This window comes from Pseudochaenichthys georgianus, chromosome 17, assembly GCF_902827115.2.
Source record: "Pseudochaenichthys georgianus chromosome 17, fPseGeo1.2, whole genome shotgun sequence".
NCBI lineage: Eukaryota > Metazoa > Chordata > Actinopteri > Perciformes > Channichthyidae > Pseudochaenichthys > Pseudochaenichthys georgianus.
This window is the reverse complement of record NC_047519.1, coordinates 2,046,284-2,073,152: the sequence shown is the minus strand read 5'-3', so window position 1 is coordinate 2,073,152 and position 26,869 is coordinate 2,046,284. Positions and strand designations below refer to the sequence as shown.

The following is a 26,869-nucleotide window of genomic DNA, read 5'->3' as shown; positions in this document are numbered from 1 at the left end:
AACAAAGCAAAACTGCACGTTTCAGAGTGGCCTTTTATTGTGGCCAGCCTAAGGCACACCTGTGCAATAATCATGCTGTCTAATCAGCATCTTGATATGCCACACCTGTGAGGTGGGATGGATTATCTCGGCAAAGGAGAAGTGCTCACGATCACACATTCTTTCAGATTTGTGAACAATATTTGAGAGAAATGGTTATTTTGTGTATATAGAAAATGTTTTAGATCTTTGAGTTCATCTCATGAAAAATGGGAGCAAAAACAAAAGTGTTGCGTTTATATTTTTGTTCAGTGTATTACAGGATAAAGGAAATACAGTTTAGACTGCCGTTGCAGGAAAGACGGCCGGAAAAAAATCACCAACTGTGTGAACGTGAACATTAATAGAATATCACCTCCCATCTTCAGAGCAATCTGACTATTAGAACATTAGCATTAAGAAAGCTTACTTAAATATCTGCCACAACATAAGTAACCGGATCAAAGTAACATTACGTACGTCGATGTGTCCCATTATCATTCATATCACATCATATCACATCATAATGTATCATATATTTCCTTATCTGAGTCAGCTTCTTGAGCCGTATCTGGCCGTGCAACACTTACAATGTCACATACTGTATGCAGAAGTATTATTTTAAGCAACACACTAAGTTAACGAAACACTTGAGTCAAATGTAATTAAAGTCAGATCCACTAGTGTCTTAGACGGGGCAGTGATATCATAAACCTGTTAAAGGGCCCATGTCATGCTTTTCCGGTTATTACCCGTCCCCTTGTGTGTTATGAAGGTTTTTATGCATGTAAACGGTGTGCAGAGTCAAAAACCCATTTTCCAATGTTTTCTTCCTGGGTTTTGTGACGTATAGGGATACCCAGTAGCCACGCCCAGAGCTATGGCCGCACCCTCTTCCAGCCGAACATACAACCCAGTCTCACGGCTTTTCGTGTTCACCAACACGATTTTTAATCTATTGATTCGTGTTCACCAACACGATTTGCCCCTTTTTTTTCGTGTTGCACAGCACGATTTTAAAAGCAATGTATTTCTACTGCCTGCAGCACGTCTTTTTCTCCGGTCGGGTCGAGGAAGACCGGAAGCTGTGTGGTTCATAAAAACATGTTCTTACACAATATCAAGCCACAGTTATTGCTTTTATTTGAAATCGTATAATTTCTGACTTTTGTTGCCGTCTGTGAGGAAAATAAATGGGGCTCAGAGCCTCAGGATACTGAAATCTGTATTTTTTAAATCTTTTTTTCCTTCTAATTTGTTATTCTTTTCAAAATAACACACTGTTATTTACTCACCAATAACACTCAATTATCCTTGCTTTTATTTATTGGTTTAATTCCATAATCTCTGGCTTTTTTGGCGTCCGTCAGGAACTGAATTTCAAAATAAAAATAACCGGAAACAGACGTAGGCATTTCGAGCGATTACCCAAGATCCTCAGCTATGGTTTTAAGCTCGCTTATTGGATATTTTAGCCGCAATGCATGCTGGGATTTGGTGTTTATATGATATGAAATCCGGAAAACATTTTAAAAGAATAAAATAATACTTAATTCCGAGTGTTCTTGCTTTTCTCTTTGAAAGTCATCACATAACGGCATTGTAATACACGGTTCGGCTGCATTACATATTACAGATCTGCCGTAGTTCTTTATTTAGAGAGCCCTGATGAGAAGACCTTTGGAAAAACTGAAGAAATGCCGCCGAAACTGAATACTTGACGTGGATCATAAATATATCAACAATTAAAAAACATCTTCAATTTCTCTTCACACAATACGTCTCCTTGCAGTATCAACACTAATTCGGCTGACTTTTACATTTGATCTAATTCACAGATAGGTTATATTTACACCATAACGGTGCACAGCTGATATAAAAGGACTGTAGTTTTTAAAGATATTACTGATTTTCTTTGAATGTAAGAATGTAAATACTGAGTCTGAAATAGTATAGCAATATGCTGTAAAATGATGTGAAAGCATGAATAAAACGTGTCCTAAACTAATAATACAAAGTTATTATGTTAATTATATGTTATTATATTATGTCACACATGTTAATTTTGTACATTTCTAAAAATAAAGTTTGATAGAAATACTTAGTAGCCTTTCTTCTCTGAATTATTTGCTCCTATAACATATCATTCATCTATAGCAAACCATGATTTCATTTGTCATCAAACACAGAAGTAGTTTATTACAGATAAAAATAGCTTGCTCTTCTTCCGTTCTACGCCTCAAAGGTCCATAATCGAATCTGTACATGTTATGGAGGTTCTGCAGGGTGTGGGGTATGTATGGTGTATATCTTGGCATATAATGTTGTGTGCTACTGTTGGTGTTTTCAGCTAGCTGGCTACATAATGTTGTAACTGTCAGCTAGGCTACTTTTCTAATTTCTTTGCAACAGACGTTTTCCACTTCGGTAGGCATCATGGCGCATAAGTGCACCTAAATAACAACAGTTGTAGGTGCAGTCAGTTAGTTAGCGAATAACATATACGGCTGTAACGACGCCATCGTAAGACTGATGTTCCGCTCAGAGACGAAAAAAGCATTGTTGCGACATGACAGACATGCGCGGAGCCTCTCTGGTGGTTGACTAATCAGAACAGAGTGGCCGAGCTGACCACTCGGAGCATACTGGGCTCACAGGGAGGGGGGGCAGGAGCTCCAACAAGCCGTTTAGGACAGAAAGTGAATACACATACTATACAGAGATGCTGTATGAGAAACCAATGTGAGTTTGGAAAATTGCACAGTATAGTATGTCTCAACAATGGAATTATGATCAGTAGAAATGGCCATGACATGGGACCTTTAATGTACGCATTCAAACACTTTTTCTGTGCAGCTGTATTCACCTTGCAGGTGCAGCTATGTGGCTTTTATCCTGGATAAAGTGTTTAAGTAGTCATGGGTGTTTGAAGTTTAACTTCTTCATATTTGTCTAATATTATAGTTCACTTTTCATTCAGGAAGTATAACGCTGCGCTTGTCCATATTTGTGATTGGTCGAATGCTCCAAATACCACCCCTTTCATGTGAATGCACACCTAACCATCATTATGCCAGTTTCCAAAAAATAAATAAGCATTCATACATTTCATAGCTAAAGAAATTCAAAAATCAAGCAAACATCAACAGACTGTGGGTGTCACTGTAATATATGTATTACTCTTATATTTATATATACATATTTTATATATATAAATATATATAATATATGTAATTATAAAAGAGTGAACTCACCAGTGCAGCGCTGTGGCGATGCAGAGAGCGGGGTAGCCTTCCGTGTATGCTGCAGAAGACTGATCTTAGACCTGGGTGACAGAGTGTCTCCTGAAGGGGCAGTCCTACATCTGACTCATGCTGTCCTGTTCCTTTTTCACAGCTTTCACACCATTTTTGATCAAATTTACATTTTTCTCCAGGCAGAGAAAACCCGGATTGAAGATTTAGGATCGACTTGAGATGAATCTCCAAAATGTATGACCTGTTGAGTAACAAGACTTATTGTACTTTACCACCAGTGATGGGGTCGTTACTCAAAAAAAGTGATATATTACTTCGTTACTCTCTACATCAGTGTTTCTCAAACTTTTTCATACCAAGGACCACTAACCAATAAAAAAACACTCGCGGACCACCTAATATCCACAAATATCCAAAATCACATCGTTTTTCTAGAACAGATTACAAATCGCCTGAAAACGGTACAAACAAGTGACAATATATGTGATGAAGGTGTTGCGCTGGGCTATATCATGCAATCAAACTTATGCTCGCTCCATTGCGGAGATATTCCCGTGAGAGTGCGGAAAACTTAAATGTATTTATTTATTTCAAATGTGAAATGTTACCAATATACTCACGGACTACTAGGGGGCGCTCACGGACCACCAGTGGTCCGCGGACCACACTTTGAGAAGCACTGCTCTACATAAAGACTAAGTAACTCTTTACATTACTTTCGCTTTACTCAGCAACAGCCTATAGCCAAAATGTGCACACATCAATTACTATAGCAATAAGGAAGACATAACACCAGTTTGTTGCGTGAGACATTATATTCAGCAGAAGTCTCCACGTTTGCAGTCAACCAAAGTAGCTTGTAAGTATGCTAACGGACAGAAGAAACACACGACCACATCGCTCAGAGTTTGGCCTGGAGTACTGCCGTTTATTGTAACTGCGCATGCTCATTAGCATCACCACGTTTCAGGCACATTCTGATGATGTCATACACATGAACTCAAACATGACTTTGTTATTATACAAATATGCTCAACACTCCCACTCAAAGACATGTTGATAACTCTCTACAGTGGTACACAGAATCCAAATAAACAAAACAAAATCTTCTCTAGCAGTGTTCAATTTGTATACCTGCAATTCACATTACTCTCCAAACAAATACCCTTTGAACTTGTCAAATTGTGCCTTTGTCAACGGCTTGGTTAGGACATCAGCTACCATATCTGCAGTAGGACAATATGTAATAGATATCTTCCCCTCAGCATGTGCAGATCGTACAAAATGGTATTTGATGTCTTCATGCTTGCTTCTCTGTCTGGATACAGGGTTTTTGGATAGAGCTATTGCTCCCTGGTTGTCCTCATGTATCTTCACTGGTACATGTGGGCTATTACGGTCTACCCCTTTTAATAGCTGTACAAGATACATGCTCTCTTGAGTAGTAGCCGCTAATGCCATGTACTCGGCCTCACAGGTCGATAGCGCCACTGTTGGCTGCTTCCTGCTTTTCCAGGATATAACTGGACCATTTTCAGTTAAGCTGAAACAATATCCAGTTGTGCTTCTCCTATCATTTTGATCGGCTGCCCAATCAGCATCACTGTATCCCTCAAGCTTTAGGCTTTCCTCACTTCTCTTGTAATGTAGCTCTTGGTCTATTGTACCCTTTAGATACCTCAACAGTTGTTTTGCTGCAGCCCAATGTTGTTGTTTTGGTTCTGCTAGGTGTTGTGATAGTTTACTCACAATCCAGCTCAGATCAGGTCTAGTACATGTCATAATGTATATCAAGCTACCTACTATCTCTCTGTATCCTGTTGAATCGATAACTTCACCCTCAGTGTCAAAATGTAACTTTTGCTCGCATGGAGTTGACCTTGGTTTGCATTCTGACATGCCAAACCTCTCTAGCATCTTTTCTATGTGTCTCTTTTGGCTCATTTTGATCTCCCCCTCACTCTGTGTAAAGTCGATACCTAGGAAGTGTTTAAGTTCACCCAAATCTTTCATTTTAAACTTCCTCTTCAACATCTCTTTGACATCACTGAGTGAGCCGTTGTTATTGGCCGCTATAAGTAGGTCATCTACCCATATCAGCAGAATAACTCTTTCTTTCTCAGACTCTTTTCTGTAGACACAATGATCAGCATCATTTTGCACAAACCCATTCTCTGTAAGATGATCTGCAGTAACTTGTTCCAGTTTCGCCCGGATTGCTTTAAACCATACAATGACTTGTTAAGTTTGCACACTAAGTGTTCCCCTGTTTTGGATTCTGCCTCAAAACCTTCGGGCTGTTCCATATATAACTCGCAGTCTATTGGTGCATGGAGATAAGCTGTCTTCACATCCATTTGGTGTAGGATAAGATCCTCCTGTATAGCCACCTGCATCAATGTACGTACAGAAGTCATATTTGCTGTCGGTGAAAAAGTTTCCTTGTAATCAATTCCCTCTACTTGACTATAGCCTTTAGCTACATATCTGGCTTTAAAAATCTCAGATCCATCTGGGCTTTCCTTTACGGCATATACCCAACGACCTCCCACTGCTTGCTTGCCCTTTGGCAGTGTGGTCAGACTGAAGGTCTCATTCTCTGTTAAAGAGTTTATCTCCTCTTTCATTGCATCAGCCCACATTTTTGATTTCCTAGAGCCTACAGCCTGCATGTATGTTTTGGGTACGTCACAAGCAACCCTGTAGAAATAATCTACATTTTCACCTTCATCTTTACAATCAGCCTTACACTGATACTCCATTAAATATTCTGGAGCGTTTCTTTGTCTAGTGGGATAGCGTCGTGCACTCTCTCCCTGTTCTCTTTGAGTACCATCTGTCTGGATCTGACTCGCCTCGATATTCTCCTCACTATAGGACTGTACACCCACATCAGGCTCTCTCTGATTCTGGTTCACCATTTTTGTCCCTGCTGGTGTTGTGGGAATAGTTTCTCCATAAGGGTCAAAATCCATATTATGATTTGTCTGAGTCTGACTATCTGCACTACTCTTTGTGATACATTTGACCAGCCTATGTTTCAGGACTTTCCCTGTCTCAGGATAAAATACTTGGAATGCTGGGCTATATTTGTCGTATCCTACAAAAATACCCTTTGCACATCTATAATCTAGCTTCTTCTTATCCTGTTTATACACGTAGCATTCTGAGCCAAATATTTTCATGTTGGACAAGTTGGGTGTTTTGCCAGTAAAAACACGGTATGGTGTCTGCTCTAGATGCTTACAGTAACACCTGTTACATATCTGTGCTAACTGCTAACAGCATATGTCCATAACTGCTTTGGGAGTTTGCTCTCCAATAGCATGCATCGTGACATCTCAAATAAGGTCCTCCAACCTCTCTCAGCAGTACCGTTCTGGTGAGGTGAGTATGGGGCACTTGTCTCGTGCCTTATCCCTTTCGTCCTAAGTAAAGTTTGAAACTCATGCCCAGTGAATTCAGTACCGTTGTCAGATCTTATGCACTTAATGTGTCCATATGGAGCAGTATCCGCTAGGAATTTTTCAGTAGCTTTTGCTGTATCACTCTTTGCTTTGATAAAGTAGGGAAAAATCATCCCACTATAATCATCAGTAAATGCTATTGCATATCTGTACCCGTCTTTATCTGCTGGTTCTATTGGACCGCATAGGTCTGTATGTACTAGCTCTAGTGCCGTCTTAGCTTTTGCATCTGCCTGCCTGTCTCTGCTTTGAGTAAATTTTCCCTGCGTACATGTTTCACAGTTATGGTTAGAAATGTCATGTTTCCCTTTGATCGACATACCTTTAACCACTTTCTCAAGTTTAGACACATCCTCAAAATTATAATGACCAAGTATTCTATGCCATGTCTGGATGTCATGACAACCATTACAAACATCATCAGTATTTTCATCCTCTACTGTGCTAAGGTAATATAGCCTACCATACACATCCATTTTAAACTTAGTACCATTTTGATGAATCAGCCAATCATCACCGTCTTTGAAGCGGACCTCAGCTCCGCTGGCTGTCGCTGCTTTCACGGAGAAAATGTCTTGTGGAAAAGATGGGATGTAAAGCGCTCGTTTGAGCCTCGTTTTCACTTGCCGTCCCTCGCTGTCGAGCAGAACAACTTCGGCTTCTCCTCTCATCTTCGCCATCCCGGTCGTTTTCGTTCCATCTGCCAGCTCTATCACATGTTCCTCGGGTCTAAAGCTCTTATCGATTGTCTTAAACTTTGCCGGGTCATTAATCATGTGTGTTGTGGCACCACAGTCGACCATAAGACCTCTCTTATTTCCTACTTGATTTTGACAGTCACTTATTTTGAAAAAGAATGATGCACCGGTATCATCCTCCGTGTCTCCGTCTGCCTTCTTCACCTGATCACGGCCCAGCCCTCTGCCTCGGCCCCTTCCTCGGTGTGGCGTGTCCCACCGTCGCTCCTCTCGCCTCGCTTGGATCTCGTTAGGGCATGTCCTAGCCATATGCCCCATTTTCCCGCATGTGTAGCATTCAGTGTCGGCTAAGTCCATCTTCTTCCCTCTTCCACGTCCTCGTGTCCTCGCCCCGCTAGTCCTCATAACGCCGTCCTCGTCCGTTTTCATGTCACTCGTCCTATATTTGTCAGTGCTCTCATAGCTCCGCAGTTTAGTTTTGAACTCACCGAACGTTAGACGGTCATTGGTTTGAGTGACGTGCACGACAAACGGGTTGAATGAGTCCGGTAACCCCTTCACTACCATGGCAATCTGCAACCCGTCACTGATATTTTCTTCGGCCCTTCTCAAAGACGTGAATATAGTCTCCGCTCGAATAATATAATCAGTAACAGTCTCGTTGCTTGCTTTGTGGAGAGAAGAGAGTTCACAGTACAGGCTCACGACTCGTGGTTTGTCCTTTCCCGCGTAGTGCTCTCGGAGTATTTCCAACGCTTTTCTTCCATCTCGTTTCGCGTCTCTCATTATGAGTGATAAACTCTTATTATCTACACACTGCACTAATTCAGCATATGCCTCTGCATTCTTTGTTGCGTCTTCTTCAAGTGCTTGTTCGTCATTGTAGTCTATCGCTGGCTCTTCCAGGATAACTTCACTGAGGCCGCGCAGTTCCATGTGCGCCAAAAACCTCGTCTCCCATAACTCAAAGTTTTTCTCGTCACCGTCGAATAACAACTTAAACCACCTTTGGCCTCCTTGACTGGGCCCATAACCTGTTGCGTGAGACATTATATTCAGCAGAAGTCTCCACGTTTGCAGTCAACCAAAGTAGCTTGCAAGTATGCTAACGGACAGAAGAAACACACGACCACATCGCTCAGAGTTTGGCCTGGAGTACTGCCGTTTATTGTAACTGCGCATGCTCATTAGCATCACCACGTTTCAGGCACATTCTGATGATGTCATACACATGAACTCAAACATGACTTTGTTATTATACAAATATGCTCAACACAGTTAATAACGGTGAAAAGATGTGATGAGGCCCTCTGTGTTGTTGTGTGGGGGGGGGGGGGGGGGCGTTTACAGTAATTGCGCCGCATATGCGCTTCGGATGAGGCTCCCTCTGCAAGATGAGGTGAGGCCCCACGCAGTCTGCGTGATCTGCGAGTAGGGAGGGGCGGGCCCAGGGCATAGGCAGTATAGGCAAATGCAAAGGGCATCAACCCATCGGGGGCGCCGGAAAAAATGTTTTTCTTCAGAATAACACAATTTCCCGATTTTGGATCAACAAATTACATCTTGTAATCTTATACTAACAGAACTACGCCTATATTGCGTGCAGAGCGCATAAGCTATGGCGCACCCCACCCCCCCAAAATCAAGTTGAACTGCTCCAGCCCCAGTAAAAACCAGAGGTTTATGTGAAATAGTCCTTTTTTGGAAATAATGGTTTTAGTGTGCAATTATAGGTTTTAAATATTTGTGTTCATTTAAAATAAATCAAACTCCCAAAAAACGTATACAGCTTCTGTGTGCTTTTATTAACATTGGAGTTTACTATGTAAGCGGCCGCGGGGGGGAGAGCTTAGTGGCGCGTTTCCACTGCAGCGGGTAGCTCGCTTTAAGCGTGCCGAGCCGTGCGGGGCCCGTTTTTGGTTGCGTTTCCACTTGGCCTAGTACCGGCTAGCGGGTCCTAATTCACAGTTTTTCTGGCCCCATAAAATCGTGGTTCTAGGGCCGTGACCAACCAGGCTAAGTCGGGCTGAGTATGCTAAACTAGAGAGAGAATCGCTGGCAAGGGGGCTACAACCAGTGATGTACCTGAACGCGTTCAATGAACGATCGTTCATGAACGCGTTCATATTTTGTGTGCCAGATTTCATATGCCTTTCAGCCAAAAACCCAGTTAAAACACACCGTAAACAGGCTTCAAAATAATGCGGAAAACCACCCAATTTGGCAACAGCAAGCTGCCTGTGACGCGTACGCGCCTGTCACCCCTGGCTGTCGCACTAAAATATAAATATACTAAATATATCAGACTCCTCACAACAAACAATGTGGAACCGCGGAACCGGCGAGCATTGAATGAATGAATGAATTAGTATGGACGAAGCCGAGAGCAGCTGCAGCAGCACTCGCTCAGAGTGAGACTCTACGGCAGGGGTGGGGAACCTCCGGCCTCCGGGCCGTATACGGCCCGCGAGACAATTTGGTACGGCCCTCGAGGTAATTTATAAAAAAATGAAAGAAATCTAGACCGCAAAATAATTAAACAAGCAAGTGCCTGTTTTTCCTGGCCAAGATCAGGGTGATTTGTCAAATATCCATAAATTAAAAGAAAATCTGCTTACAGTTGTGTTTGGGTGTTGAGAGATCTGTCCATAGATCTCCTAATGTTGCTCTCAAAGTGCACCAGATTGATGCTTTTAACTTCAACATTTAAAAAAAATCTTCCCAGGGGAGCATGCCCCCCCACTTACATCATGTTCACATGGATAGGAAACTAAATACATTTGCACACATCTTGTGTCCATATCTTTCTGTTTTGGTGGTCACGCCACACCCTGCACGTGCATGCATACGCGACTAACGTGAGTCATGGTGAGATATCTGGATTAAGAGGTTGCTTTTTCTTTGCACAGAATGAAATGAATGGGCTGTGATTTTAGTTTTTTTAAGCAGAGGTCAATAACTTGTACAGCCCTCTGAGGATATTGTAAAAATTGAAATGGCCCATTAACATCGTACAGGAGACAAATAATAGCTCGCAGCAACGTATTGAAAAAATAACTATGAACTATAAATTAGTTCATTTTTGAAACCATGAACTTTAGTTCAACATTTTGAATTATAAACTATGAACTGAACTAGTTCATTTTAAAATGTGTGAACTGTGAACTGAACTAGTTCATGTAGAAAGTGAACTTTCCCAACACTGGCTACAACTATAACAAGATGAACATATTTGACCGTGATTTAATTGTAATACACGTTTCAAAATGATGCCGAAGTAACAACATACTGATACCGGTTAGTAAAAATCATGAATTAATGCTTTGACAAGTCTGCAGACAGACGGCAGGCGAAAAACCCTTTTAAAATGCGTGTTTTCCAAATGGAGATCGGCTAAGCTAACGTTATATATGCACCGACCATCCACACTCACAACAACGGCCTATACAGACATAAATAAATCAGCGACTGTATTTGCCATGACACAGACAGTCTGTGGTTTGTACTTGTTTAACTTTTGTCTAGTTTCTGAACAGATATGAAGAGCTGTGAGCTCTGAGTGCTAAGAGCTAATGGCTGTGTTGTTTTTCTGGGGCTCTCATTGAAGATGACGTCACGGCTCCGCCTACACTGCGTTACTATAGTAACTACCCCAGTTCCTAAACTGTAATGGAAGTTACATTACCCTAAGTTACTGTAAACTTCTGAATAATGTAGTAACTACTAGTCCAGGGGTCGGCAACCCACGGCTCTCAAGCCGCATGCGGCTCTTTAAGCCCTCTGCTCTGGCTCCCTTGAGTTTAGACATAAATAAGAAGGAAATTAAATAAAAGTATTTTGTAGGACTATTTAAATGTTGTTGCATGGTTGAAAATGTTTGGTATCTTGTATTTTGAGGTGATACTGTGACACATAAATAAAAACCAAACGGTTTTAACTAGGTCAACTAAAATATGCGTCATATCCTGCTACGGTCCCGCGCCAGTGCCTTTTCTTGCTGGTGAATAACCTGACCTCCGGCTTGATGAGCGAACTATGGATAAATCAAAGAAAACCCTGCTGAAAAAACCAGCATAGACCAGCATGGAATTCATACTGGGCTTTTTTGGCATCCGTCAGAAACTGAATTTCAAAATAAAATAACCAGAAACAGATACACACCCACTGAACTGATTACCCAAGATCCTCAGCTATCGTTGAAGCTCGGTGATTGGATTGTTTAGCCGCAATGCACGTTTGGATATGGTGTTAATGCGATATGAAATTGGCTGCATTAAATATTACACATCTGCCTTAGTTCTTTATTTATAGAGCCCTGATGAGAAGACTTCTGGAAAAACAGGAAGAACTGCCACTGAAACTGAATACGTGACGTGGATCATAAATATATCAGCAATTAAACAACATCTTCAATTTCTCTTCACAAAATACGTCTCCTTGCAGTATCAATACTAATTCGGCTGACTTTTATATTTGATCCAATTGGTAGATAGGCTATATGTACACCATAACGGTGCACAGCTGATATTAAAGGACTTGTAGTTTTTAAAGATATTACTGATTTTCTTTGAATATAAGAATGTAAATACTGAGTTGAAAAAATAGTCAGGGGTTTTGGGTGATGGGAGACACATCTATGGAATGAAAATTTCAATAGCTTACCATTAAATGACGGATATACCTTTCTGTCTGTGATGTTTTACAAATCAGATAATAAAGGTGGGGTAGGTAAGTTTGAGAAACCGGCTCGAGATACACTTGTTGTTATATTCCATGGAATGCTCTTAACATCCCGATAGCAATGAATATCTTAAGTACTTTGACAAAAAATCTATTAAATTAACAAATTCTAGCGCACTCGAGCTGGTTTCTCCAAAATTACCTACCCCACCTTTAATGTGTAGAAGTAAAACATGTGAAATAATATAGCAATATGCTGTAAAATTATGTGAAAACATGAATACAACTAAATATCTTCAGATGTTATACATACATAAGTGTCCTACACTAATAATTAAAATAAATTATGGCATTGTATGCTGTGTGCACCGCCTAGTGGTTAAAGCATTTAAGTTATTGCATTTAAAAAATGTTTTCTCAAGCACCAACTATCAAATATCTCTCCTGATTGTTGGCACTTGACAATCACCTTTCCCTGAATTTTACTCAGGTGTAACTAAAGTCTGATTTAAGGGTTGTTTATATTTCACATCATTAATCAGAATCTGCAAAGTAACTCAAATAAATGTAGTGGAGTAAATATACCAGGTTAACCTCTGAATTGTAGTGGAGTAGAATTACAAAGTAACAATGATCTGTCATGTGGGTATATATTAATGCTGCCCATTATGGATACAAGCGATTTTCACCCATTTATTAATTATATGTTTTACATTTGATAACAGCCATGTGTTTAATACTGGCAACTTCGTTCCATAGAACATTTTGCAAAACACAATAACCAGCATGTGTAGTTCTGGGGGGGGGGCGTTTGAGTCCAGTTTTGGATCCATAGCTGAGGATCTTGGGTAATCAGTTCAGTGGGTGTGTATCGCAATGATGCTCGAAATGTCCCATATAGACCTACATCTGTTTCCTGTTACTTTATTTTGAAATTCAGTGCCTGACAGGACGATACAAAAAAAGAAACAACTCCAAGCTAATTAACTAAACATTGACCCAATTAGTTTTTAATTTGTCTATGCTTGTCTGTGCTTTTTTTCCCTTTCCTCTTTGTATTCTATGCATGTAAAAAATCAATAATAATAAAATAAGGAAAAAAAGAAGGGTCCACAAGTTCTGAATATGGTTTAGGTCAGGGGAGGAAGGGGGCCATGTCATTATTCTTTCCTCTTTAAGGCGTAGAGGAGTACTTTGATGCATGCGATGGAGCATTGTCCTTCATAAAATCACGGTCTTCTTGAAAGATGCAGACTGTTTCCTGTACCACTGATGGAAGAAAGTGTCTTCTAAAAACTGGCAGTAGGTTTGGGAGTTGATTTTGAGTCCATCTTCAACCAGAAAAGGTCAAACTACCTCACCTTTAATAAAACATACACCACCTCCACCTTGGTGGCATCTGAGTTGAAGTGGAGCTCTGTGTCCGGTACTGATCCAGCCACCCATCCATCAAAAGTCACCCTCATCTCATCAGTCTAGAAAACCTTTCAAAAATCTGTCTCCAGATATTTCTTGGCCCAGTCTTGACGTTTAATTCATGTGTCTTGTTCAGTGGTGGTTTCAGCCTTCCTTCCCTTGGCCATGTCTCTGAACACCTGAGACTTCTGGGCCCTCAGGTAGGTCACAGTTCTATAATTTGACAGCACTGGAGGATAATGGCTTCCTGGTGGCTTCACGTTTGATTGTTCTCAGATCTTTGGAAGTTAATTTGCGTATTTTATCATTATTTGTATCAGGCAGAGTCGAAACATCTTCCACTATGAAGGTGAACATTGGGTGCTCCTGATAGGACTTCATAAATGACTACATCCTAAGATAAGTCATCGGCTCTGTTACTTTAGAAAAAACACACAGGCCTTACCTAAAATAAATGTTTCATTCTAATATCTCAGTCAACATTTGTGCATGTGTGTCAGGAGTTATTCTCCATGAGGAACACATTGAGCTGCTGACCGAAGACTAAAAAGAACTGAAGAGAGAGTTGGAGGGAAAGCTCCTGCAGGAAAGAACGCTTCATTTTACCGGTAAGAAACACGACTGTGATTACTTTGATACTTCTGAGCTATCACAACTTTTCCTCTTGATTTTTTATCTTATTATTAGGGCCTGAGCACGAAGTGTGCAAAGACCTATTGTTATTGGTATGTTTCTTATTATTATTCCCCGTCCGGCTCAAACCTGTTTTTGAGGGCTTTACGACGCCATTCATGCAGAGAAATTTTGCACGGACGTCAGGACCGGTGAAAAATTTGACATTCTGGAGTTGATGGGTTAAAAAATTCCCACATGCTCGCTAGCGCCACCTATATGTAAAACATTTTTGAAAAATGTACATAGTCGCACCGTAAGTCGGACGCACCTGACATTTTTCACACTTATCCGGGTGGACCTTCACTACATAAAGTCCTCTTGAACCCCTAAGCTCCGCCTACTTTGATCTTTTATTAATTAGCATAATGTTAAAAACAGTGAAATATTATCTTAAATTTCAAATGTGGGTTTATCAACACCAATCTTAGTATACAGCATCGGTGGAGGGTCACACACATTACAGTAGGAAATGAGCATGTTCAGGTAATAAATATGGCCGCCATTAATCAAAACATATTAGCAAAAAGGTGTGGCTTAGAAATAAATGCTCATAACTCATCAACAATGTATCCATTCACCACACATTTTTGGTGGATACGTTCAATCTGTGTTGGGGAATAGGCACACCAAAGCATTTTCATTTTGGACTATAGGGGGCGCCAAAAACACCACCAATTTACAAATCAAGAACGGATGGACGAAATAAAACAGTTCATAGTCACCCCCAGAAATAAAACAATCTTTTGTTATAGGCCACACCTAGTCTGGGGGTGACTATGAACTGACGTTTAAAGTGTCGAAACAAATGCAGAATGTGGGCGTGGCCTATAACAATTTTTTACATTGCGATAGCATAAAATGAGCTTCGGACGCAAAACTTGGGACACACGTCACAGCCCACGACCTTTACGCGAATGTAAAAGAAAAACGTCATTTAAAAAAAAACTGCTCACTAGCGCCCCCTATTGTGTGGTAGTCATGCGAGCAAAATATGGTGAAGAAAGTCTGTCTAAATTCATATTTTAGACTGCACTGTAACTTTTATCCATGTATTTTTCCTTAATGTTTATTTTATTAGCACTGTAACTTTTATCCATGTACTTTTTCTTGTAATGTTTAATTGAACTATTCATATTTTAGACTGCACTGTAACTTTTATCCATGTATTTTTCCTTAATGTTTATTTTATTAGCTTTTCTTTTTTAATGCTTAATGTCTTTCATTTCTTTTTTGTAAAGCACTTTGAATTACCCTGCGTCGAAAAGTGCTATATAAATAAACTTGCCTTGCCTTGCCTTGCCTTGCCTAGTCAATGGTCAAGACAATGGTACTTGCGTACCATGCTACGAATTGATCTGGCCCTTCCTACATCCAGGAGATGGTTAAACCGTACACCCCGGCACGTGCACTCCGCTCTGCATCAACCAAACAGCTCGCTGCACCCTCGCTGCTAAGGGGACCCAAGTTCCCATCAGCAAAAACACGTGGGTTTGCTATCCTGGCTCCAAAATGGTGGAATGAGCTCCCCATTGACATCAGGACAGCAGATAGCTTACACACCTTCCGGCGCAGACTGAAAACTCATCTCTTTCGACTCCACTTCGAGCGATAGAACTATTAATAAAGCACTTATATACTAATAAAGGACTGGCTTATCTAAAGCCAGTTGAGTAGCACTTGAAATGTTTTTGCTCTATGAAACCTGAAGTACTTACAGTGGGGCAAAAAAGTATTTAGTCAGCCACCAATTGTGCAAGTTCTCCCACTTAAAAAGATGAGAGAGGCCTGTAATTTACATCCTAGGTATACCTCAACTATGAGAGACAAAATGAGAAAAAAAATCCAGAAAATCACATTTTTAAAGAATTTATTTGCACATTATGGTGGAAAATAAGTATTTGGTCAATAAAAAAAGTTCATCTCAATACTTTGTTATATACCCTTTATTGGCAATGACAGAGGTCAAACGTTTTCTGTAAGTCTTCACAAGGTTTTCACACACTGTTGCTGGTATTTTGGCCCATTCCTCCATGCAGATCTCCTCTAGAGCAGTGATGTTTTGGGGCTGTCGCTGGGCAACACGGACTTTCAACTCCCTCCAAAGATTTTCTATGGGGTTGAGATCTGGAGACTGGCTAGGCCACTCCAGGACCATGAAATGCTTCTTACGAAGCCACTCCTTCGTTGCCCGGGCGGTGTGTTTGGGATCATTATCATGCTGAAAGACCCAGCCACGTTTCATCTTCAATGCCCTTGCTGATGGAAGGAGATTGTCACTCAAAATCTCATGAAACATGGCCCCATTCATTCTTTCCTTTACACGGATCAGTCGTCCTGATCAGTAGTAGTACACATACCGCTTTCGTCCAAAAAGTGACAGATGATGAAACAGGTCACACCTCTCCCTACTTATGCAAATGAGCTAAGTCCCGCCCCCCCATTGCGAGATCCTTTGATGTGATTGGGTACAATCATGTTAATGAGCTAAGTCCCGCCTCCCATTGTTCGAGATCCTTTTGATGTGTGTTATAACAGGTAGGTGTGAAATGCCCCCCTGTGTAGTGCATTTGTTGTTTAGTTCTTTGATGTATTGATTAAGATAGTCTCTTTGAAGTTAAGTTATATGACCCCTGCCCCTCAGAGTTGAGTAATTAGCCTTGTAATCAGATTGGAGTGAAAAGCCCCACGGCGTAGTGCCTTTGTTGTCTAATTCTTTGATGTATTGATTAAGACAGTCTCTTTGAAGTTAAGTTATTTGACCCCTGCCCCTCAGAGTTGAGTAATTAGTGTTGTAATCAGATAGGAGTGAAAAGCCCCCCGGTGTAGTGCTTTTGTTGTCCAATTCTTTGATGTATTGATTAAGACAGTCTCTTTGAAGTTAAGTTATTTGACCCCTGCCCCTCAGAGTTGAGTAATTAGCCTTTGATGTTTGCCCTTTGATATTAAGCTCTGTATATCTTTTGAAGCTATGTGTAAGAGTGCCTACCCTCCCAGTCTCCCCCCTTCTCCCCACCTCTCCTGAGACTATGAGCCAACAGAGTAGTGTATAGAGATATGCTCAAACTAAATTTTAAAAAGACAGGCAATTCCACTTACCTAGTCACTTTTAAAAAAAGAAAAATGGCAAGAGACACCTCGAATGGGGTTTAATCAGCCTGTGACAACTTACCGCCACCCCGTCAGGAGCGCCAGTCAAGAAACGAATGCAGCAGCAGTGCGGGGTTCAGACGCCTACAGCCGAAAGATCTGTGCACAAACTTATCTCGTGCCCTCTTTTTTGGTCATGTGCGCGTTCATGTGTGTTGGAGGAGGGACTCTGTGAGGAAGTGACAGATTTCCCCCCTCGGTCTGACTGTAAAAGACTCTCAGGAGCTGGCTTTTTGATGTGGGAGTTGAGATAAGCATGGAATGTATGTTGATTAAGACACTCTCTGTGAGGGGCGAAGGAAGAGGGATGGGGGAGGAAAAATCAGAGGATGAAGAAGCAGAAAACATAACTTGTTTGTAAAACGGACAGCACGTCAGTTTCAAGAAAGATGACACCGTGTTTATGCATGACATGCAAAATATCTTGAAGCCCTATAAAACAAAATTAAAAAAAGGTACAAGTATATTGTGTTGAAAATATCGCAAAAGTCGTAATATTGTATAATGTATTAGTTGCATGTTGTTAGAAATCGCTATGTAGTTTTTTCAAAAAATATAATGGAAAAAGGAGAGAAAGACAAAAAAACAAAATATCACAGTATGTGAAAAATATGAAAAAAGTAATGTTGTGTTTAAAATAACATGAAATAAATCAAAGTAACGCATCTAAAAAACATATATTTAGAAAAGTAATGTTAGTCATGTAAAGTTATCAAGACTGCTGTGTTTCATCGAAACAGTGTTAAATTCACAAACTTGCCTTTTAGAGAGACATAAAGAAAACGAATTCCTTACAAATTAATGAATATTTTACCCGGTTAAAAAGGTTTGCATCCATTAAAGTGTAACTAAAAGTATCTTAGTAACACAAGAAAAGAGAATAAAGCATTGATGTCAACAAAACTGGATTGCTCCAATGAAATAATAAATAAATAATTTCAAAAAAAGTGCTTTTAAAGAAAATGTATTAAGATAAAGTATTTTATTTTCAGAAATGTTTTAAGGTTTTGCATACATAAAAAGTGTATCTTACAGTTCCTTTGTGAGAGAATTACACACAAATCTGCAGAGTGTCACTAAAAAGTTTTATACAGTGACTGACATTCTGTATGGGGGTTCACACCTGAGCTGCTGCAGGGGGAGGGCGTTGAAAAGGGGGTGAGTATGTTTGGCTCTCGGGGGGGATGGTGTGTTAAGAGTCAGATTCTTAACGAAATCTTTATACATAAATCTGCCGAGTGTCTGTAAAAAGTCTTAAAATCAAAAAACTTGCCTTTTAGAGTCAGAATCCTAACGAAATCTCCTCAAACAGAGTACTTCATGGTAGTGGTCCGCTTTTATACACTAAAGTGTATCTTTGCAGTAACTTTCTCAGAGAATTTAAGCATAAATCTGTCAAATGTTCAAAACAACCTTGTTTTCACTGAAATAGCCTCAAAATCACAAACTGACATTAAGAGTCAGATGCTTGACGAAATCTACTAAAACAAAGTACTTCATTATCTACTTTTCAGCTTTTATACACAAAAGTGTATCTTTCAGTATCTTTTTGAGAGAATAAAGCATCAATCTGTCAAATGTTCAAAACTGCCTTGTTTCACTGAATTAGCCTCAACATCACAAACTGCCATTAAGAGTCAGATGCTTTACGAAATCTAATAAAACAGAGTACTTTTCTACAGATGACTCCTCCCACTCAACGCAATAAGTCCCACCCCACTCAGCAAATCATATACAACTAAGGACCCCACTAAGACGACCGTTGAAAACTAGCCATGGATCTGAGAAAAACCAAGTCTCTCCCCGAGAGTTGCAGCCTGGAGCAAACGCCTGGAGGACCCCCATCCTCTACAACAATCTGGACACCCGATCTCGACAGCACTATGGCTGACATTGATATGGCTGACACTGATATGTATCAACCTCCATCTACTCCATCCGAGTCTCCAGGGGAATCAACAGCTTGGTGTTCATTCGGTTCAATACGGCCATTCGGGACGCTCTACAACCAAGGCCTCATACATCACATATGGTAACATAAGATATTTGCAGTAAAAAGCAAAGAAAACGCAGACAGCATAGATCAAAGAAGAGTTTTCACCGCTGCCCCTCAAGGTGGAGGAAGAAGAAGGAGATATTTCCCCGCCAACAGAAGTAAGAAGAGTCCTGACAAGCACTGTCTGGGAAACTAAAAGCGGACCATCGGGGCGATGGTATTACCGTGCAAGCCGTATGGTGACGCTGGGGAAGGACCCCTCTGATGATTTTGTTTTTTGGAGTATTTCAACTCTACATGCGGGGTTTTTCAGACATCCTTGCGGGTGCCTCTGACTGCTTGGCTGAAAATGATTGATGAAAAAGCTACAAAGCTTAAAGAACTTTTTTAAACAGAGTCAGACATCGATCAACATTATACTGGTGAAAAAGACTCTCACTTTTGCAGAGGACTCCGCCTCCCAATCAACATAACAAGTCACACCCTCCTCACCAGATCATTTAAAACTAAGGACCCCTCAAAGAAAAACATTGTGTATTCTACCTATGTAAAAAGAGCATCAGGGTTGTCTTACCAAAATGTGTTATCAAGATGATGTGTTTAAAAATGAATTTTGTGAAAAATACCAACTGTGTGAGAGACGTCATAAAGACACTCATTTTAACCACAGTGTTTGTTCTCTACAAATGTTTTAAGATTGTTACAAAAGATAAAAAATAAAATAAAAGGTCTGGAGACAAAATTAATTCAGGTGACTCTGTCTTTATTAGGAAAACAAAAATATAATACAAATGGTTTAGAGGGTAAACATGTAACCATCTTGGACTTAATAGTCTAACAAAATACTTTATCTGAATACATTTTGTTCTTTTTAAGCGCACTTTTTGAAATTATTTATTTATTATTTCAGTGGAACAATCCAGTTTTTGTTAACATCAATGCTTTTTTCTCTTTTCTTGTGTTACTAAGATACTTTTAGACACACTTTGGCGTATCCAACACTTGCTCAGTTAAACAAGGTTTTTTCTTTTCTGATAAACTTACATATTTTAGTTATTTTCTGCTACCAAGATACTTTAAGATACACCTTGATGTACGCAACACTTAACAAAAGGGTATAATATGAAGTACTTGGTAAAGAAGGGGTTTTTCTTTAAGGGGTGCAAAACTTTAGAACAGGGTAAAATATTCATAATTTGTAATGAATTGAGTTTTCTTTCTTTTGATTTTCAACATACTATTTGTACACAATGACTTTTCCATATTTCTGACAAACTATACTTTTTTGACTTTTTCCGTAAAATCTTGACAAACTATTACTTATTCTTAAATGTTGACCTATTGCTGCTTGGTTGGAGATGATAGATGAAAAAGCTACAACGCTTAAAGAACTTTTTAAAAAAACTCTCAATTCTATAAATGACTCCCCCCATTCATTCATTCAATCAATCAATCAATGTTTATTTATATAGCCCAATATCACAAATGTTACATTTGTCTCAGTGGTCTTCACAGTGTGTACAGAATATCAGTATGACAATACGACACCCTCTGTCCTTAGACCCTCACATCGTACAAGGAAAAACTTCCAAAGAAAACCCAGTTTAAAGGGAAAAATGGGAGAAACCTCAGGGAGAGCAACAGAGGAGGGATCCCTCTCCCAGGACGGACAGACGTGCAATAGATGCCGTGTGTAAATTGAAAAGATAATACATTTGCAACATAGGTAGTCCAAATGTTTGGAAATGCATGTGTGTATAATAGGAAGATGAATCCACGAGGATATCCATCCAGGACCTATGATCCAGGACCACAGCCACGACTCAAGATCCAGCGCTCGCGATCCAGGACACAGGACCGCAGGATCATCCATGACTCCGGATCCCAGCGTATATAGACACCAAAAAGAAAGACATTTGGGGAAGCTGGGTTAATCGGAACATGAGTGTACACGGGTATAGACAGAGAGAAGGAAGAAGTAAGATGTCCCCCGACAAACTAAGCCTATATCAGCAAAACTAGGGGCTGAATCTAATCAGCCCTAACTATAAGCTTTATCAAAAAGGAAGGTCTTAAGCGCACTCTTAAAAACGGATAGGGTGTCTGCCGCCCGAACACAAACTGGAAGCTGATTCCACAAATGTGGAGCTTGATAAGAAAAGGCTCTGGCTCCCATTGTACTTTTAAAGATTCTAGGAACAACCAACAACCCTGCATTCTTGGAACGCAATGCCCTAGTAGGACAGTAGGGTATAATGAGTTATTTAAGGTAAGATGGCGCCTGCCCATTAAGGGCTTTGTAGGCGAGAATACGAATTTTAAATTCTATCCTGTGTTCTATAGGGAGCCAGTGTAAGGCAGCCAGAACAGGAGTAATGTGGTCCCTTTTCCTAACTCTGGTTAGTACACGAGCCGCAGCATATTGAATCAGCTGAAGCGACTTGATTGACTTCTTAGTACTCCCTGATAATAAAGAGTTACAATAATCCAGCCTAGAAGTAACAAATGCATGGACTAGTTTCTCTGCATCGTTTTGAGGCAAGATATGCCTGATTTTTGCAATGTTACGTAGATGGAAGTAGGCGGTCCTTGAAATTGATTTTATGTGGGCGTTTAAGGATAAATCCTGATCAAATATAACACCAAGATTCCTTACAGTCTCACTGGAGGCCAAATTAATGCCATCCATAGTTAGTATGTCTTTAGATAATTTGTTTCGTAGATTCTTCGGGCCAAGTACAATAACTTCAGTTTTGGTCGTGTTTAACATCAAAAAGTTTAAGGTCATCCACGTTTTTAAGTCCTTAAAGAGCTTACGAAATGCTTTTAGCACCTGTTAGTGGGCTTAGTATATGATAGAGGTTGCATTTGTATTGTGGAATGTGCCATATGATTTTTTTATTATTGATCTATTTTTAATAAATCACGATTATAACAGCATACAAAAGTTGTCAGTTAGTAACAATCGTTCGTTGCGCCGGAAACATCAACTTCGGCCATTTCCGGCGGTGACGTCATGAGTGGAACACAGCTGAGCTCAGTCCCGTTTGAATGCATTGAAGGGCCAAATATTACGACAAAGGATGCACAGCAATAAGACGCCAAGAATAATTGGCAAGCGATATGTTGTATGGGGATGTGGGGCCGTCTCAACATCTGGTTATGGGATGTTTTTGTGGCCAAAAAATGATCAAATGTTGCGTATATGGACAAAACAAGTGCGTCGTACGAGGCGGACGTTTGCTAGACCAGGTAACCCGGGGTCGATGAAACCGACGATGTGTGGGGCAGCACATCGAGAGATCGTGTTTCGAACAATCAACAATGCCCGCTAAGGAGAGAGAGTAAACGCTTTCTCGAAGGTTCGTTTTGCTTTCATACAACGTTACGTTAACTCAACCTTACGTTTGCCATGAGGCTATGTTACTTCCCTTAAGAGCTAGCTGTCTTAGCTAACAGTTAGCAGCTAACGTTTTCTGCAGTTTGTGTTTCCACTGAAAAACGTGATGTAGTTATTTAAGGGTAAGTTAACTAAACGTTATCTTATAAGTAGAGAAAGTTAAGTTGTGTTTAAAATCGTCAATGTAATGCACGTTAAAGGTTTTGTGTTGAGCATGAAGTTAGCTTTACTGTAGCTCACCAAAGGTTAGCATGTTAAGCTGCACTTTCTGTGGCAGCTCGCTTAATACAAAGAGGGGTTTTGTGCTTCATTGTAAACTTTTCTTACAAATGTGTGTTAATCTACCTGAAATTGTAGGGACAGTTTTTTTTTTCTACTCAACTATACAGACCATTGTTGAGGAGATACAAAACATACTGTAAATGAGTTGGGTCTGACATATACTTTGAGTAATGTTACTTTGCTGCTAAAAAATGAAACATTATCAGATGAGGACATCACCAAAGTGTGTGAGTCTGTCAGGGGGTTTGATCTGTTCTTTGCATGTCGTACAGGGCCTGTACACACTGCTCTGGTATGAATTAAAAATATAATTGTAAAATGTATGTCTCTCGCTCTTGTCATCATTCAGGCTTTGCATTTTAACTCCTATGACTGGTTGCGGACTTGAAGGGAACGACTCCATGGCCTTCCTGACATCCAGGAAAAAGGTGAGATTCTAATCCATTTCAATGCCAACAGCCAGTCATTGTTTTTAACTTTTTTAATATGATTTTCTGGGGAATTTATGTTTTATTGGATAGTAGAGATCTACTGGAACCTAACACCAGAGAGAGAGAGATAGAGGGAGGAGATGATATGCAGCAAAAGGCCGAGCCGGATGGTTGCTGCTCCGTGTGGAGCGTGTTCTATCAGGTAAAGCACTTTGGTACCCAGTTATTTGTGGTATTGAGTTTGAATTTAGCCTTTGGAAGGTCATTTCCGACAGTGCATTGTAAAGACTGAAAAAACATTTATTTGTCTCAACATTCCTGTAATAATTTGTATTTTTATTGTTGATATTGTTTTGTTCTTTATTTTTGTTGTGAGAATCACTTTGCAATTGTGTGCTATATACATAATTATACTAATATTATTGTTGTTACCATCATTACCATTATTAAATAAAATGTCTTTGTTTTCTTTATTTATCGCTGCAGAAAGGATCATGCCAGCCCACATCAAACACCTGATCAAGAACTTGTGAATCTTCAGGCAGAAAAGATGAAAACACCTGTTCAAAGTTCCAGTTTCCTGTACATGGAACCATGCCTGTCCTCTGTTCCACATGTCTTCAGTCAGTCCTGAGGCCTGTACTACGAAGCAGGATGTTCTCTTTGCGGCTAACTTCAGGGAAAACTCCGGCTTTCCGGTCCTACGAAGCTGGTTCTCTTTTTAGCGGGCTAGATCTCCATGGTAACTTATGCTGAACGGCTAAACTGCCCCGGAGCAGGTTAGGTTGCAGGCTAAGAGCTCAACTCAGTGAAAGCACTGCCTGCTGACCAATCAGAGCTCAGTGTGCGGAGTTTAAAGCGATCAAGTCATATTACAGGATAGAGGAAATACAGAAAAACTGCCGTTGCAGGAAAGACGGCCGGCAAAAATCACCGACTGTGTGAACGTGAACATGAACAGAATATCACCTCCATCTTCAGAGCAATCTGACTATTATAACATTAGCGTTAAGAAAGCTTACTTAAATATCGGCCACAACATAAGTAACCGGATCAGAGTACATTAAGTACAGTCCGCGGCACATCACTTCATAATGTATCATATATCTCCTTATCTGAGTCAGCTGAGCCGTATCTGGCCGTGCAACACTCACTGTGTCACATACTGTATGCAGAAGTATTATTTTAAGCAACACATTAAGTTGACGAAACACTCGAGACAAATGTAATTGAAGTCAGATCGTGTTTTAGACGGGGCAGTGATATCATAAACCTGTTAATGTACGCATTCAAACACTTTTTGTTTTGCCAGCTGTATTCACCTTGCAGGTGCAGCTATGTGGCTTTGATCCTGGATAAAGTGTTTAAGTCATGGATGTTTAAAGTTTAACTTCTTCATATTTGACTAGTATTAAAGTGCACTTTTCATTCAGGAAGTATGACGCTGCGCTGTCAGTACGCTTCTCCATGTTTGTGATTGGTCGAATGCTCCAGATACCACCCCTTTCATGTGAACGCGCACCTAACTAGATAGGAAACGGCTGGCTTGAGCGATCCACTTGATAACCCGCGTCGTAGTACAGTTTAGCGAGAGCGCGTATGTTTTGGATTAGGCCAACCGGCTAACTCAAACATATCCAGGTTAGGTTGAACCAGCTTCGTAGTACAGGCCTCTGGACCCTATGACTCGGACACTAGTTCTACCAAGGCTTATTAGAGGTAGGAGAGGAGTGGAGTTATCTTTGTATTTAGGCTGCAAGTCGACAAAGGTGATCAGATGCTAATAATGATCCGATTAATTTGATATTGATTGTCTGCCAATATCGAATCCTGATCCGATTCTTCTATTTCCCAGATAATACAGCTGCACCGTGTACACTAGCTCTATTTGTTTTTGCCATTGTAATTCACCATAAGCAAGCATGTTGACTGTAACGTCTAGACTCTATGCCAACCAACTGTAATTTGTAATGTATTATACTTTAACGGTTCTGGCAACCACAGCAGCCCAAATGTTAACGTAAATATTAAGTTTTCTTTTTACAGTGTACTTATATCTGTACATTTCTTTTCAGTTTGCTTCAAGAAGTGGCTTCAACAGACAGAAGTGCAGGCCAGATTGGGAAAGGCTGGACGCTACACAACGGGAAACATTATAGACATGAACAAGGAAAAACAACAAACACTTTCTTTGTTGCCTTGTTCTTATCATACATAGTGTTACGGTTTTTGTTACCATTTAAATATTGAATTCTATGTATTACTTTTATTTTAAATCAAATGCACCGGTTTTAGATAATATATTTATTTTGATGTGTAGGTTGATTTGCAGGTTGGTTGTTATTTGTATAATTATTGTATTGTTACTGTGTATTTTATTATATTAACTAGCTATTTATTAAATTAAAATGCTATTATGAACACCATACAATGTCTTTATTTTGTAGATACCAGAATACATGACACAATGAATCTTTGTAATATATTTATGTTCTCTTGTTTAAATAATCATACCAGTATTTAATGTATGCTGGTCACCTGGAATCCTGGTAAGCTCCCAGCAGGGTATATTTAATACTATTATTAAACATAAGCTGGTGATAGATGGATAAACCAGCCATCCTGGCCAGCTGAAGTGTCCAAAACCCCTCTCCAGCCAACCATTCCAGCCTAATATATACTGGCTGGTCAATTTACAACAGCCTGACCAGCTACATGTATCTAAACTGGTTATTTCAGCAGTCATTATTATTTATTTACTATTTTTGAGAATCTCTATGAATTTTAGTCAAATGTATATACCAGTCTCTGTTCTGTTGCCTGAGCCAAGTTTGCCTGCTACATTACGATGTATTATTATTGATTTACTATTTTTGAGAATCTCTATGAATTTTAGTCAAATGTATACCAGTCTGTGTTCTGTTGCCGCATCGGATCTCCGCCAAATGAGTCTTGTCTGTCACTCGATTCTGTCTCCAGAGTCCGACATCAGCCACAGAGGTAGTGTATTATTCAACAGGTGTTCTACTCGTGACGTGCGTGACGTCACTAACCGGCGAAAGCTGTTTTGTTCGGAGCGGTCGTGTAACATCGGAAGTGAGCATGGAAAGTTGTAATAAACCACGATTTATAAATACTGCGGGCATATTGTCATGAATGACATGATTTCCCATTAATAATAGTATATATATTATCGTATTAAGAACAGTATTGTCCTTCATTTCGTAAGCTCTTTAAGGCAGTCTTGAATTTTATTTAGATGATTAATTTCATCAGGCTTGATTGATAAATATAGTTGAGTATCATCCGCATAACAATGAAAGTTTACAGAATGATTCCTTATAATATTGCCTAACGGAAGCATATATAATGTGAACAAAATAGGTCCGAGCACTGAGCCCT

The 26,869-nt window shown here is 40.0% G+C and overlaps 1 protein-coding gene and 1 long non-coding RNA gene across 3 annotated transcripts in view; one reads left to right on the top strand and one right to left on the bottom strand.

The window, feature by feature from the left end:
- LOC117462752 (C-C chemokine receptor type 8-like) overlaps positions 1 to 3,311 on the bottom strand; it is a 7,439-nt gene extending 4,128 nt beyond the window's left edge. Inside the window, exon 1 of the mRNA XM_034105055.2 lies at positions 3,273 to 3,311. The gene's annotated coding sequence lies outside the window, so the exon portion shown is untranslated. The remainder of the gene's footprint in view (positions 1 to 3,272) is intronic.
- A 20,072-nt stretch (positions 3,312 to 23,383) lies between these two features.
- LOC139435613 (uncharacterized) lies at positions 23,384 to 24,320 on the top strand. Of its 2 annotated transcripts, none has more exons than XR_011644840.1 (3): positions 23,384 to 23,464; positions 23,561 to 23,669; positions 23,954 to 24,320. It is a non-coding gene; the product is annotated as an uncharacterized lncRNA (long non-coding RNA). The 2 variants fall into 2 exon arrangements; XR_011644839.1 differs by having other exon boundaries at positions 23,397 to 23,464; positions 23,558 to 23,669.
- Positions 24,321 to 26,869: the final 2,549 nt, after the last annotated feature.